The sequence below is a fragment of the Syngnathoides biaculeatus genome, chromosome 6, assembly GCF_019802595.1.
Source record: "Syngnathoides biaculeatus isolate LvHL_M chromosome 6, ASM1980259v1, whole genome shotgun sequence".
Taxonomy (NCBI): domain Eukaryota; kingdom Metazoa; phylum Chordata; class Actinopteri; order Syngnathiformes; family Syngnathidae; genus Syngnathoides; species Syngnathoides biaculeatus.
This window is the reverse complement of record NC_084645.1, coordinates 6,117,305-6,133,252: the sequence shown is the minus strand read 5'-3', so window position 1 is coordinate 6,133,252 and position 15,948 is coordinate 6,117,305. Positions and strand designations below refer to the sequence as shown.

The 15,948-nt window shown below is 44.6% G+C and overlaps 1 protein-coding gene across 9 annotated transcripts in view; it reads left to right on the top strand.

The window, feature by feature from the left end:
* ndrg4 (NDRG family member 4) overlaps positions 1–15,948 on the top strand; it is a 122,340-nt gene that overhangs the window by 26,429 nt on the left and 79,963 nt on the right. The gene's annotated exons all lie outside the window — the stretch shown is intronic.

The following is a 15,948-nucleotide window of genomic DNA, read 5'->3' as shown; positions in this document are numbered from 1 at the left end:
ACAAGGTGGCAATGAAATTACTTCCAGCTTGTTTAGTGGTGAGGGTTCAATTTTTCTCTGGGTACTGCAGTCTCCCACACCCCAAAAATAAGATCCGTAGGTTAATTGAAGAACCTAAATTGCCCAAAGGTGTGAATGTGATTGCAAATGGTTGCTCGATTGCATATGCTCTGCAGTTGTCTGGCAACCAGTTCAGGATGTACACCACCTCTCGCCCAAAGATACCTGGGATTTGTTAGTTATGAATGTATGAATTCTATTCTTATTCACATTTTACTCAACATCCCAACTTCATTGTAATTTGAGTTTTTATATTTATAAGTGGGTGTAACAGTGGACAGCTGGTTAGCACCTCTGCCTCACAGTTTTGAGGAACTGTGTTGGAGTCCAGGCTCATCTATTTGGAGTTTGCATGTTCTCCCTGTGCTCTAGCACGTTTGGGACCCTAGTGAGGAAAAGGAGTTTTGAAAATACATAAATGGATATTTTTGTTTTTAAATCCATTACAATGCCAATTTGTGAAACAGCACTTCAGAAAGGTGCAAGTATTTTATCCGCGCACTATTTTTCAGGGCATCATTCGACATTGACATCGACACACACAAGCACATGCCCATTACATATGCCCTACTTGAAGAGAAAACTCTATTAACTTGTCAGAATTTGATACAGTTGACCAAAAAACTGTAGAGAAAACTGTTCAGCAGTTGAAACCATCAACGAGCTGTCTCGACTCAAAGCCATCTGACTTTTTCAAAACCATTGTGAAGACAATGCTACCTGATTTACAGCAAATAATCAATTGCTCACTTCAGTCTGGTGAGTTTCCCAAAGCTCTTAAAGCAGCTGCTGTTAAGGCTCTTCTATAAAACAGAGCACTGGATGATTCCATGTTAGCAAGCTATAGACCCATTTCAAATATTCCGTTCATAGCCAAGATTCTTGAGAAAGTTATTTTTAATCAACTCACCATGGACTTTTTTGACAAATTGCAATCAGGTTTCCGAACTCATCACAGCACAGCACTGCTCTTATCAAAGTGCTAAATGATGTAAGGTTGAATACTGACTCAGGAAAGGTGTCAATTTTGGCCTTGTTGGATCTCAGCGCGGCTTTTGATATGATAAATCACAATATACTGCTAAACAGGTTGGAAACGTGGGTAGGACTAAATGGAATGGTCCTTAAATGATTTACGTCCTACCCGGAGGAAAGGAGCTACTTTGTGACCATAGGCGGTGCTTGATCTCAGCGAATGGCAATGACCTATGGGGTCCCTCAAGGGTCAGTTCTTGGACCTCTCCTGTTCTGCCTGTATATGCTACCCTTGGGTCAAATTCGTCAAAACTTTAATTTTGACTACTATAGTTGTGCAGATGACAAACAGTTATATTTAGCAGTGTCTCCAGATAAGTACAGTTCAATTGAGGTATTGTGCCACTGTCTAAATCATAGAAATAAATGGATGAGCCAACATTTTCTTTAACTAAATCACAACAAAACTGAGACAATTGTTTTTGGCAATAAAGAAAAGAGAATTGCTGTCAGTAAACACCTGGACTCTATATCTTTAAAAAACAAAGAACAAGTTGAAACCTTGGTGTTCTGGTTGATTCCAATCTGACTTTCAACAATCACATCAAATCAATCACAGAAACTGCCTTCTACCATCTGAAGAACATATCTAGAGTGAAATCTTGTACATGTCAAGGAGAGCAGGAAAATGTCATCCATGCTTTTATCGAAGTACAATTGACTACTGTATCTGACCAGACTCCCAAAAAGAGTATCAAACAGCTGCAGCTCATTCAGAATGCTGCAGCTCGCGATCTGACCAAAACAAAGCGGTCAGAGCATATAACTCCAATCCCAAAGTCCTTGCACCGGCTTCCAGTAAGCATTAGAATAGATTTTAAAATTCCGCTACTGGTGTATAAATTAGACAGTGATATGCAATTACATATGCAAACACAGTTTCCTGTGTTAACCATTTACAGAACTCCTCACACTTGCAGTCCTGACAGCGCAGTCAGCAAATAATAATATGGGTACTCCGAATTCATTGCGCTGATGTTTTAAACTGCAGTAGTATAGCTGTCGAAAATCAAGCAAACTTTGCTCCCGACTTTAATTTGTTCCTGTCGATATTATGAGTGTGTGCATCTTCGGGGTAAGGTTGGTATTTGTAAATATATTTGATAGAACTTTGACTGCGGCTTCAAAGTCACCAACTGACCTGTGAGTCATTGCTGACACATTGAAGTCAATTGGCGGCCTATAAAGCTCCCATTATCAGAAAATTACCTAACCTAACAGAGATTTGTTTGGACGATGCTGGAGAAAGGATGGGTTTAGAAGGAGGAAACAAGACCGGTGTCCCCCCACCCCGGGGGACAACGTGCCACAGCATATATAGCATATACAGTGACAACTCACTCACACTCAAGAGGGCAACAAAGTCACTGCTTGGACCAGGAAGGAGTCCGCTTGAGGTGGTGGGCATTGCCAGGCTGCTGCCGAGGAAAGGTAAGAGGAAAGAGATGGAGAATGTTTATATTGCTTGTCATGTGCATACTGCCTTGCTGGTGAGGTCTGTGAGCTGTAGGCTGGGGCTGGTGGCACACTTAGACAATGTCACTGTGAGATTTTTGCAGAATTGAGCAGCCTACGGAATGTTGCGGGGGCATCGTAGTGATGCCTAAAAAGAATGGTGCTGTGTGCATATGTGTAGATCTCACCAAGCTAAATGACTGTGTGCAGGGTGAAATATATCCTGCCTTCAGTGGAAGAAACACTGGGAATGCGGGCAGGAGCCAGGATTTTCAGTAAGCTGGATGCCAACATGTGGTTTGGTTCAGAATGGTGTCTTGCTGAAGGGACAGAGACCTGTCATTCCCTCAGCGATGAGAAATAGTGTCCTTGCCAAAATACACAGAGGTCACCAAGGTGTGGTGAAATCCAGACAGAGGGTACAACAGTCAATGAGGTGGCCCGGGCTTAGCCAGCAACTGAATAAGTGGGTTCTTAACTGCCGAACATACTGCAAAGAGAGGCAGAACTACAGAGAGCCAATGATGCCATCACCGAACCCAGGCCGACCATTGGAGAAGCTGGGAGTGGATTTGTTGGTGCTCGGGAGTAAAACCTACCTTCTGGTTCTGGACTACATGTCAAGGTATGTGAAGGTACCTCTACTGACATCCACAAAGTCAAATGTCATGATCCACCACTTTAAGTCAATCTACGCACATCACGGGATACCAGACCTTCTCGTTTCGGATGGGGAGCCACAGTTTTCAGGAGTGGCTTTCTCAGAGTTTGTAAAGTCCTATGGGTTCCGTCATATCACCAGCAGCCCAAGATACCCTCAAGGCAATGCAGAGGCTGAATGTGTGGTTCAGACCATGAAAGGTCTTTTGACGAAAGCAGATGACACCTATCTGGCCTTACTTACAGGAATACCCTTTTGGAGAATGGGTAATGTCCAGCTCAGCTTCTCATGGAAAGGAGCCTTCGGACGACAGTGCCCGTCCTTCCCACCTTGCTGAGTTCAGCTATTCCAAATCTTGAAGCTGTTCAGTTGAAGGAAAGTGAGATGCAAGGGAAAGATGCATGACGCTATAACCTGCGGCATCGTGCACGGAACCTCAAGGCATTGGAGGCAGGACTGGAGATGTGGATCAAGGATCAAGGAACAGCAGGGGCCATCATCAGTAGTCACGCCACATTCGTATTCCGTTGATGGACCCCACGGAACCATTAGACGGAACCGTCATCATCCTGCGCCCATGAGAGCCTCGCCGTAGAAGAGTTGCCCCATTCCGGTGGAGCCTTCCCAGAGGGGCAGTTCAGATCAACTGACAGAGGAACCGCCACTGCAGAACCTACCAAACCCACCATCTACTCCTACTCTCAGAACCAGGTCCGTGAGGGCTGTAAGGATCCAAGCTAGGTTGGATTTATGATTTTGTTTAGAGAAAGAGACAATGCGGGAAGTCAAAAAAAAAAAAAAACAGAGAGAAATGTTTAAATGTGATGTGATTCATGCTATGCTTTTGCAAACCAAATGTTTGGTTAGCTGCAGGATTGTTGGTTGAGTGATTGATTTGTTGAAGTTAATTGTTCAAGCTAAGGCTAAAATGTGTGTGTGCTTGACAGTCTGGGACAGGTACAGACAGGAGCAGACCTTCTAACCATGAGGCAGAATAATCCACAAGGTCTGTTGAATCATTGGCAGTCTACCCAATGATTTTCGAAAGGGTAGATGTGGTGTGATTGTTTTGACGTCTAAAACTGGAAATTGAGGGCGTTATATGTAAAATGACTATGCCCCACAGACAGTATGGGACCAAGAGGTGGAAGAGAAATTCTGGAGGTATTCTGACTGGTCCAGATTGTGATGGACGTTGGTGAAGTGAACATGGGTGATGGGGAAGTTATAGCTATTGGGTAAATTTGGCATCCAGGAAAGGAAGTTGGGTGGAAAGTTGGTGGTTGACTATGTAAAATGTATAGAAATGAATGTAAGGGAGACTGGACCACTAAAGACAAGATAGTCAGAGATGGGAGAGTACTTGGTGTATCTTCTGGTTCGAAAGGGGGGAGGAGACTTAGTGATGCAACTTTTAAGTACAAGCAACCGTACAAGGAAAGTGGCTAGCTAACAAAAAGTGGGACACTGATACAACTGAGGAGAGGAGACAAGAATCTATAGAGGTGCAACATTATCAGAATAAGAATTCTAATCAACTTTCTTCGCCAAGTATGTCATAAACATCCAAGGAATCAGTCTCCTGTAGTTGGAGCCGCTCATACATGACGACAACAGAAAGTCAATTGTTACATTGGGGTAGCAGTCACTGAGCAATAAAGGCTGCTAGTAATCTCGCAATGATGGAACTTTATTTTTTTTTTTTTTACAAAAATTGTGCAAAGGAATGTATGCAGTTTAAAGTGATGAGTCTTGTGATAATCGGGGACCATGTTGATTGTGCAAGTGGAGTGGAGAATTCATAATTTAAAATGGTGGAATTTTGGAGTAATGAGTAATATTTATGCATTACTGGCATCACTGGTCCTTATTTTTCTTGGGCTAGTTGGAATGCTGCCAACTCAAGCTCAGAAATGGCTTGACCCAAGGAACACTACAGTCTTAGCCAATCTCCTGGATGTGTCTGAATGTGTTGGTTTTTGAAGCTGTGACTGTGGCCTCATTCTACTCTTTCTGGATCTCTGCTGAATTCTTGATTCTTCTCCACTTGATAACACGCTAAAATCTGGTCATCTCTTTTGCTGATGAATTTTCTTCTGCCACAATTTGTGCTTCCACTAGACTTTCTATTGATATGCAGAGACACAGTACTCCGTGAATAGCCAACCTCCTTAGCAATGAACATTTTTGGCTTACACATGCTATGGAGGGTATCAATGATGGTCTTCTGGTTAGTTGTCAGGTCTGCAGTCTTGCGCATGCTGAACCCAACTGAGACAACTAACCAAACTGGAGCAATTTAAAGACACGTCGGGATATCAATGCAGGTTCTTTGAGTTAGTAGATGATTAGTGTGTGGCACTTCGTTTAAATCATTTATGGCCTGCAAAATTTTTGCTGATTTCTCCATCCATCCATCCATCATCCATCCATCCATCCATCCATCCATCCATCCATCCATCCATCCATCCATCCATCCATCCATCCATCCATCCATCCATCCATCCATCCATCCAGCCATCCAGCCATCCATTATCTTAGCCGCTTATCCTCGCAAGTGTCGCAGGGAGTGCTGGAGGCTATCCCAGTTGTCATCGTACAGGAGGCAGGGTTCACCCTGAACTGGTTGCCAGTCAATCAGAATCAGCTTTAATGGCCAACTGTATAAAACACACAAGGAATTTTTCTCCGGCAGTCGGTGCTGCCCTAGTACGACAATCAGAACAAAGAACAAGGAACAACATAGCAACAAGAACAAAGAACAAGGGACATTTCTGTTTATAAGAACTATTCCTTATAAGATGTGCAAGATGTAAAAGCTATATAGATAAGTGTGTGAACAATTTTAATTGTAAAAGGGAGCTGTTTAAAGTGACGAATCGTGCAGTCTAAAATATATATATATATATATATATATTCGCGTTGTGTACATGTCCTCGATAGTGGGTAGCATGGTGCCGACAACCCGTTCAGTGGTTTTGATTGTCTGTTGCAGTCTGAGTTTGCCCTATTTTGTCTTCTTCTTCTTCTTCTTTTCCTTTCGGCTTGTCCCGTTAGGGGTCGCCACAGCGTGTCATCTTTTGCCATCTTAGCCTATCTTCTGCATCTTCCTCTCTCACACCAACTGCCCTCATGTATTCCCTCACCACATCCATAAACCTTCTCTTTGGTCTTCCTCTCGCTCTTTTGCCTGGCAGCTCCATCCTCAGCACCCTTCCACCAATATACTCACTCTCTCGCCTCTGAACATGTCCAAACCATCGAAGTCTGCTCTCTCGAATCTTGTCTCCAAAACATCCAACGTTGGCTGTCCCTCTAATGAGCTCATTTCTAATCCTATCCAACCTGCTCACTCCGAGCGAGAACCTCAACATCTTCATTTCTGCTACCTCGAGTTCTGCTTCCTGTTGTTTCTTCAGTGCCACCGTCTCTAATCCGTACATCACGGCCTCACCACTGTTTTGTAAACTTTGCCCTTCATCCTAGCAGAGACTCTTCTGTCACATGACACACCAGACACCTTTTGCTAGCTGTTCCAACCTGCTTGGACCCGTTTCTTCACTTCCTTACCACACTCACCATTGTTCTGGATTGTTCACCCTAAATATTTGAAGTCATCCACCCTCGCTATCTCTTCTCCCTGTAGCCTCACTCTTCCCCCTCCATCTCTCTCATTCACGCACATATATTCTGTTTTACTTCGGCTAATCTTCATTCCTCTCCTTTCCATTGCATGTCTCCATCTTTCTAATTGCTCCTCTGCATGCTCCCTGCTTTCACTGCATATCACAATATCATCTGTGAACATCATGGTCCAAGGGGATTCCAGTCTGACCTCATCTGTCAGCCTATCCATTACCACTGCAAACAGGAAGGGGCTAAGAGCTGATCCCTGATGCAGTCCCACCTCCACCTTAAATTCTTCTGTCACACCTAAGGCACACCTCACCATTGTTCTGCCGCCATCATACTATTACTACTATTTTAACATACTTCTCTGCTACACCAGACTTACGCATGCAGTACCACAGTTCCTCTCTTGGTACTCTGTCATAGGCTTTCTCTAGATCCACAAAGACACAATGTAGCTCCTGCTGACCTTCTCTGTACTTTTCCACGAGCATCCTCAAGGCAAATAATGCATCTGTGGTACTCTTTCTAGGCATGAAACCATACTGTTGCTCGCAGATACTTACTTATGTCCTGAGTCTAGCCTCCACTACTCTTTCCCATAACTTCATTCTGTGGCTCATCAACTTTATTCCTCTATAGTTCCCACAGCTCTGAACATCCCCTTTGTTCTTAAAAATGGGAACTAGAACACTTTTCCTCCATTCTTCAGGCATCTTTTCGCCCGCTAGTATTCTGTTGAATAAGTTGGTCAAAAACTCCACAGCCATCTCTCCAAATTGCTTCCATACCTCTACCGGTATGTCATCAGGACCAACTGCCTTTCCATTTTTCATCCTTTGTAGTGCCTTTCTGACTTCACCCTGAGTAATCATTGCCACTTCCTGGTCCTTCACACTTGCCTCTTCAACTCTTCCTTCTCTCTCATTTTCTTCATTCATCAACTTCTCAAAGTATTCTTTCCATCTATTTAGCACACTACTGGCACCAGTCAACACATTTCCATCTCTATCCTTAATCACCCTTACCTGCTGCACATCCTTCCCATCTCTATCCCTGTCTGGCCAACCTGTAGAGATCCTTTTCTCCTTCTTTCGTGTTCAACCTGGTGTACATGTCTTCATATGCCTCTTGTCTTATTTTGTGGCAGCCCCAAACCAGACTGTGATGGAGGTACACAGTACTGATTGGATGACTGGTGTGTAGAACTGTTTCAGCAGCTTTTGTGACAGGCCGTGCTTTCTTAGAAGCCACAAGAAGGACATCCTTTGCTATTTTTTTTTTTTAGGATGGAGTTGATGTTCGCCCCCCATTTCAGGTCCTATGAGACTGGAATTCCCAAGAACTTAAAGGTCGTGACGGTTGACAGAAGACAGTTGGACAGCGTCAGGGGCATCTGTGGTGAAGGTTGCCTCCAGAAGTCCACAATCACACCAAAGCTGTAGTCTTGTCACTTCCTGTTAATACGCAGTCTCATCACTGTGTTTGATGAGGCCGATGACCGTGGTGTCATCTGCGAACTTCAGGAGTTTGACAATCGGATGCCACGAGGTGCAGTCATTCATATAGAGTGAGAAGAGCAGAGGGGAGAGGACACAACCTTGGGGTGCCCTAGTGCTGATAGTGTGTGTGGATGAGGTAGTGTCCCCCAGCCTCACCTCCTGTGTCCTGCCTGTCAGGAAGTTGTAAATCCACTGGGAGATGGCAGGCGAAACGCTTACCTGGAGAAGTTTGGAGGAGAGGAGTTCAGGGATGATGGTGTTGAACGCAGAGATGAAGTCCATGAACAGGATCCTTGCGTAGGTACCCTTGGTGTCAAGATGTTCAAGGATGAAGTGCAGACCCATGTTGACGGCATCATCCGCACACCTGTGAGCTTGATAGGCAAACTGCAGTGGACCCAGTTGGGGACCTGTGACCCACTTGAGGTGGTCCACCACAAGGCATTCAAAGGATGTCATGATCACAGATGTCAAGGCAACAGGGTTGTACTCATTAAGACCTTAGACTGCTGCTTTTTTGGGGACCGGTATTATGGTGGAGCGTTTGAAGCAGGCTGGTACTTCAAACGGGTCTAGAGGATTTTTGCACAGACAGGAGCAAGTTGGTTTGCGCAGATTTTGAGGCAGGATGGGTACACAAGGTCTGGGCCCGGTGCTTTGTTGATCTTTTGTTCTTTGAAGATATGTCTAACGTCCCCTTCATGGATGCTAAACTGTGGAGAGGAAGTTGGAGTGGAAGGTGGTCCGGCTTGGGTGCATTGTGTGGAAGTGTCTATTTCGAATCTACAGTAAAAGCTGTTTAAAGGTCAAGTGTCATGAAATGGATGATTTTTGGTATATTATTAATGAAAATCCCACAGCCAATATGGTCCCATGTGTTTTTTCACCACAAAACATGATTTTGACGTATGTAGCTTATTGTAACAGCTGCCATGAAAATCCTCTTGAGGGATTTGTTTTCGAGAAGAAGCAGGAAGTGACGTACAGGACAGAGGCGCCCCCTAGTGGACTTATTTGTTTCCATTAGTTTTTCCTCCGGGAAGGTAGCTCGTTGTTCCTTCGTGTTAGCCAAAATGCCGGCTCATAGCATTGCTGGAAATTACTAGAACACTCGGGAGAATGGATTTAGCCTTCATAAGTTTGCAAGAGACCCGGTTCGTTGTGAAAAAATGGATTGCACGGGCGCAGAGGATGAGAGCTTCGTGGGTTCCAAATAACAGGTAGGCAGCAATGGGCCCGGGCTCGACGATGTTCAACAAGTACTACGGCGGCTTTGAACATACCCCTAAAAGTAGCATGGCTCGGCTCTACCTCCTCCTTATCAGCCACACCGGCTGAGGCGCCGCGTTCGGCGGTCACTGCTTCTGTGAAGGCTGCAATTCACCGCGATGGCTCATCTCCGCCACGGAAGTGGATCGGACGGGGATGAGGTTTGGCCGTGATCACATATCATCTGAATATGGCTCGAAACAATAGTGTAATATTGCCCTGAGGGCTGAAACCAAAAGTGTAATATTGCCCTGGTAACTTCACTCGGTTGTGTGGTGTTCTCCTTTTCGAAAAGAGCTTCCGTGGCAGACGGGGCACCTTTGTCTCCCATAGTTAGGGTTCACCGCATGTTTTCATTTGCAAATGTCCGGGTGACGTCACGGACGGAGGACGCAGCCAACATGGTGACCACTTGGATATCGTAGAATGAAACTTTTGCAACTTTGCGCATTGTTGACGCGCTGTCAACTTACATTTATTTTTTCGTATAGACATTGAAGTGAATAATGTTATATGTATTTTTCATGACGATCTCTATTTTAGAATGTTCATAGGGATGACACCTGGGCTTTAAGTCATTGGCTAGCTCGAGGGTGAACATCGCTTGTAGTTAGTGAGCGATTGTCGAACGTGCCAAACTGATTTGGAGTCATGAGCACCAAGATCATTTTCCAGTTTAAGTGCATAATTTGTCTTTGTAATATTAATTTCTTTAGTCATCTGATTTCTAGTGGCCTTGTCCCCACTGCGATTCTCTTGAGCGTGGTGGAGTTGCCTGAGTCTGGCTGAAAACTACGGCTTGTTGTGATTGAACGTGTGAAAGGATTTTGTTGGAACACACACCTCCTCACAGAAACTGACACATGTGGTAAGAATATGCATGTATTCCTCCAGGCTGCACACTGAATTCTCAAAGACACTCAAGTCTGTACAGTCAAAGCAGCTTTGAAGTTTTAATTTGGCCTCAGTGGTCCACTTGTTAACTGATTTTTACGAAGGGCTTCGCACATCTATTGTAAGTGCTTGCCTGTATGTAGGTATTAAGTACAGCAAGCAGTGATCAGAGGAGTTATTGGGTGTGGGAGGAATTGCATGATATGCATTTTTGATGGATGAATAACAATGATCGAGAGTGTTATTTGCCTTCGTTGGACATTTAATGTGCTGCTTATATTTAGGGAGTTCGTGGTTAAGTATAGCTGTGTTAAAATCTCCTAGGATAATGAGCACCAAATCTGGGTGTTTTTTTTTCTAAATCTCGAGTCACAGGGTACATGGAGACAGACCACAGTCGCACTCACAATCACACCTTGGGCAATTTAGAGTGTACAATTAATGTTGCATGTTTTTGGATGTGGGAGGGAACCGCAGTGCCCGGAGAAACCCCACGCAGGCACGTAGAGAACAGCATCACAAGAGAATCGCATTATGAAATGAAGACCATCTCAAAATATCTGCATCATAATGACTAAACCAAATCTATCTGGTAATAACGGACACATTCCTGGTCTCTAACATTTCAGCAACATTCACTTAAGGTTAACTGATGAGTTGGCATGCTTCAAACATGAGTTATACAGTCATGACTAAATATGAACAGAAGACACACTTCAATCCCCGTTTCGGACTCGAAAGAGTCCGACACCTGAAATAAACAAACGTACCAGCAGCTTCATCGTCCGGGAGGGGCTGGTGCATTGGGCCTGAAGGAGCAATTCATCCATTCTCAATGGCGGCAGTAATCAATCGCTGACACAGGGATCTTTTCCTCTTGGCTGAGTGGAGCTGGGGCACAGTCGTTTTTTCTACAGCCTGGAGATGTTTGTTCCATTGTCTGATCTAATTTTCCTAGGGAACCCGTGCTTTGGAATGTAATGATTAACCAAACGTTTTACCAAATGGAGGAGAAATGGAGTTGGGGTTACTTTAAAAGAAGAGCTGGCTAAGAATCTCTTGGAAGTGAAAAGAGTATCAGGTCGAGTAATGAGTAAAAGTTTGACTCGTGACGTACTGGACTGTACTGTGTGATGTTCGCACAGTCAGTGGGTGAGAACAATGTGAGATGTTTTCTGAATCACTCTGGCTAGAGCAGATGCTAAAGCAGCACATATTGGATGTCTTTGCTCATATTTTTCCAATGGAGTGGATGCATAAAGACAAACTTATCGAGTTCCTCCTTCCCCCTTCTGAAAGAGGGCAGCAGACAAACTGCTGACCTTTTCAGATGCGTCTAGATAAAACATGCGGTTGTAATAAGGAATCGCAAGAGCCGCAGCAGTGGAAAGATGCTGTTTCAAGGAAATGAAGGAAGTATCTGCTTCCGTGGTCCAACAAAGAATATTAGAAAGGTTCCGCATACCCTGGTCATTTACCATCAGCAAAGTCTGGAACATGATGTCTGGAGTTGTTGCAAAGACCAAGAAAGGCCAGCATGGTTTTGACATTCATTGGTTTTGGGTGATGAAGGATTTCGTCTTTGTGAGAGGGAGACATTCGTGTGCTGTGGCGAGAGATCAGTCGTCCGAGAAAGGAAACCTGTGGTGGGGCAATCTGAAGTTTGGACTTGGAACACTTCAGGCCAACAGAGGCCAAATGAGAGAGCAAAGACCTGGTGGCTTCAAGACAAGAAGTTTCAGATGGATCTGCCAGCAAGAGGTCATCCACATACTGCACCAGGAGAATTTCACTAGGCAATTCAATCGGAGACAGCAACTGACGAAGACAGTTGCTGAAGAGTCTGGGGGAAAGGACAAAACCTTGAGGCAGGCGATTGTAGGAGTAACAAACACCATTCCAAGTGAAAGCAAAAAAATTGCCTCATTGAGGGATGGAGAGGAATGCAAAAGAAAGCATTAGCCAAGTCAATGCGAGTGAAATGAGTGTGGGCTGATGTAATTTGGGACAGTGTCGAGTTAGGGTTCGGGACTGGCAAAGGGGGAGTTGAAACAGCCGCATTAATTGCTCGCAGGTCATGGACCATGCGAAACTTTCCAGTGTCTTTCTTTTCAATGGGTAAAATTGGTGTGCTATAATCAGATTCAGGAATTTCACATAACACCCCTGCTTTGAGCAGGCCGTCAATTGTGTCCGAAATGCCAACCATCCCAGCTTCTTTTACAGAGTATTGGGGAACTTATATTTGTCCTGGTTTCATCAGAAACGCAACAGGTGAGACATTGCAGAGACTAACATCAGTGGGATTCGTGGACCACAGTGACGCAGGAAGGGAATCAAGAAGTTGACCAGCAAAGTCGCTGTCGGTTGTATCACATCCATGGTGCCTATCCAAAAGCTGGTGGTCCAAAACAGAAATTGGCAAAAATGTGTTAGACTGAATCCATTAAGCACCAAGTGATGAGGAATAGAGCAGTTTAGAGTAAAATGAATTTTGTCAATCTGTGGCCTGTGTGCATGTCAGGACAAATGGACCAAGATCTTTCGCTGAGTGCAGAGGCGAAACCATCAAGGAGACATGTGGGTGACAAGAAGCATAGAAGGATCCAGAGTATCCGCCATCTTAAACCATTTGAGTTGTTCAGGAGTCAAGAACACCGAGAAGGCAACACCTGGTTTGCCCACAAACAAATCACCCATGTTCAATTCCCATATGTTGTTATCAATGTCCTGAAATGCCTCGCTATAGATCTCTTCTCCTGATCTGTCATAGTACAGAGTGCATTGCATACAATCAGTTACCATATCATAAAATGTGAGATTACGGACCCAAGGTGACCAGAGAGTCCAAAAGTGCTCAGCCTCGATCCAACCACTGGAGTCAATATCCACTCTTGCCCAATAGATGAGTGCAGTGGCGCATGCCACAGGGTGTTGTTCAACAAGCAGAAACTGGAAGGTGGCACCGGAGGCAGAGGCGGCAGAGCAGCAGTGGGTGTTACCATCCGGAAATTCCAGGATAAGTCCATCAGGGCTGCATTTGATAAGAGGGCACGTGGCGATGAGGAGATCTCTGCCCAAAAGATTGACTGGACAGTTACGTGCAAACACAAAACAATGCAAAAAAGTCTGTGAAAAACATTGAAGTCACTGGAGTTGTCAATTGCAGGACAATTTCTTCCCCCTTGAATCCAACAAGTGAGATGGTTTTCCTGGTAAAAGAGGTATCAGGTGGCAGGGCTGTGATAGTAGAATACTGAGCGCCTCTGTTGACTATAAATGATAAAGTTAACCCTCCTACCGTCAGGATCATCAAAGGCTCCTGCAGGCCTAAACATGTGAATTCAGGGCACCATCATTGCGGAAACTGTCCACCAGAGGGTGGTAGATACTGTTGGTTTGGCACTAAGGGATATCCCTGTTGTTGCTGCGGTAGATGCTGGAGCTGTGTAAGATGTCCTCTCTCTCGGGATTGGTTGTAACCTCGTCGATTGTAGCCACGTGCAGGTTGTTGGCCTGTGCCTCTGCCCCTCCATCCAGACACTTGAGGTTGCTGTCTGCTAGTGCGGGCCCAATGACCAGAACGTCCACAATTAAAGCACATGTCACGGCCAACAGGGGGCGCACCTCTACCTATGAATGAACCTGCTTGATACATCATGCACTTGGAACCGACAGAGGGAGATGAGATCACAGCATGAATGGCTTCTTCCTGATTTTTCAGATATTGCAACTGCAACATAGCAAGTTGTGTTTCTGTACTTTTGTGTTTGTCTACCTTAGATTCTTTCTCTTTAGCATATCACCTCAAATGATGTTTAACATGTGACAACCACCAGTCAACCTCAGCACCACGAAGGTCTGGATTGGCCTCCATGGCCTACGCCACAGACTTTGGAACCGCTCTCTGCACTGCTTGAAGCCAATTGACACCACCAGATCGCATAGGTGGAAGTTTCTGCATCAGCACACTCACATCAGTGGGAGAGAAAGGTTTGTAAAACATAGCAGAGTTACCAGTAGCCGGATCAACTTTGGCCAACATGGGAGCCTGTAACATTTAGGAATGAGTCACAGGCCGATGAGGAGAAGCTGGACCTTTGGAAGATTTCTCGGGGTCTTCAGGACCTCCGGTTTGATCCAGAACAGAGTCGTGGTGGGCACCTGAAAGATTCTGGACATGACACTTTAATTCTGTTACTTGGTTCTGTAACTGAACAATGTACAACCTGTTTTCCACTTCCCCACTTGAAGGGCCTCTACCAGCGTAGACAGCAAATTCCTGTTCTCTCTTCAGTCGGGCTGCTTCTTGTTCAGCGGGCATGTTTCTGCTCTTCCACATCAGCGTTCGTGTAGCACCACTTGTTCAGAATGGTTTAGTATTTGCCGCAAATCGAACCACTCACTTTCCCTATCAAACTCTCCATGGATTTTGATTTCGTCTTTTATCAAAAGTGGTCGAACCTCTTTATTTTCTCAAAAGAACTCAATACCACACAAACAAAAATACTCTAACCTTAATTTAGCAAAAGCGCTTGATTTTATTTATTTATTTGTTCTCAAAAGTACTCTTAAAATCTTATTTTATATGAGGAATTCTAGTTTTTAGGATTCTTGAAAGAATGAAACAACCTCTCCTAAAATAAAATTACAATTGCACAATTCACTGTTCATCCGGGTAATTCTTCTCAAGTTCTGTTCATCCGGGTTATTCTTCTCAACTTTTTATAGTGCACACTTTGTCCTTTGATTTCGAATGAGGAATTCTAGTCTCTATAATTCCCAGAAAAGAACGAGACAACCTCTTGGTTCAGAAAGTTTTGGACTGGCTTCAACCCACTGGTCTGTCTGCCAGTCACGGGATTTACAAACTTTTTGTGTCGGCACAACCTCCGATCACAGGGCACTTCTAAACCCCTTTTAGGGTGGTACGCCCACACACTCTACAGCTTTTCAACCATTCAGGTGGGACGCGACGGTGTCCCACCAGGGCCTCTAACCCAGGACTATGCCACCCACAATTTCCCCACTGTTCAACCAGCCAGAAACTAATTTCACACTGTCACAAATTCAAACGTGACACGGACCTCAACACAAGTTAACAAACAGAAGATCACTTTTGGAGGATAAATGTCCTCTCACCTTGTCAATTGTTGGCCGGCTGATGTTCTGTCTGTCAACCAACACCTCAGTCCGAAATCACGTTGGGGTCATCAATTGTTGGAGGACACTGACACCCCCCCCCCCCCCAGCGTGTTCATTTAATTTCGGGTAATGAAAATGTTGGTTATCCAAATACAGGCTGGAGATGATGAACCGTTTCGTCGAAGCTTTTACTTACAGAATATTCTGGGCTCAAATGAGTGACAGACAATGGCTGTAGCAGATCACAAGTGCAAAGATACAGAGGACTTGCAGCATTCTTATACTATCAGAAGGATC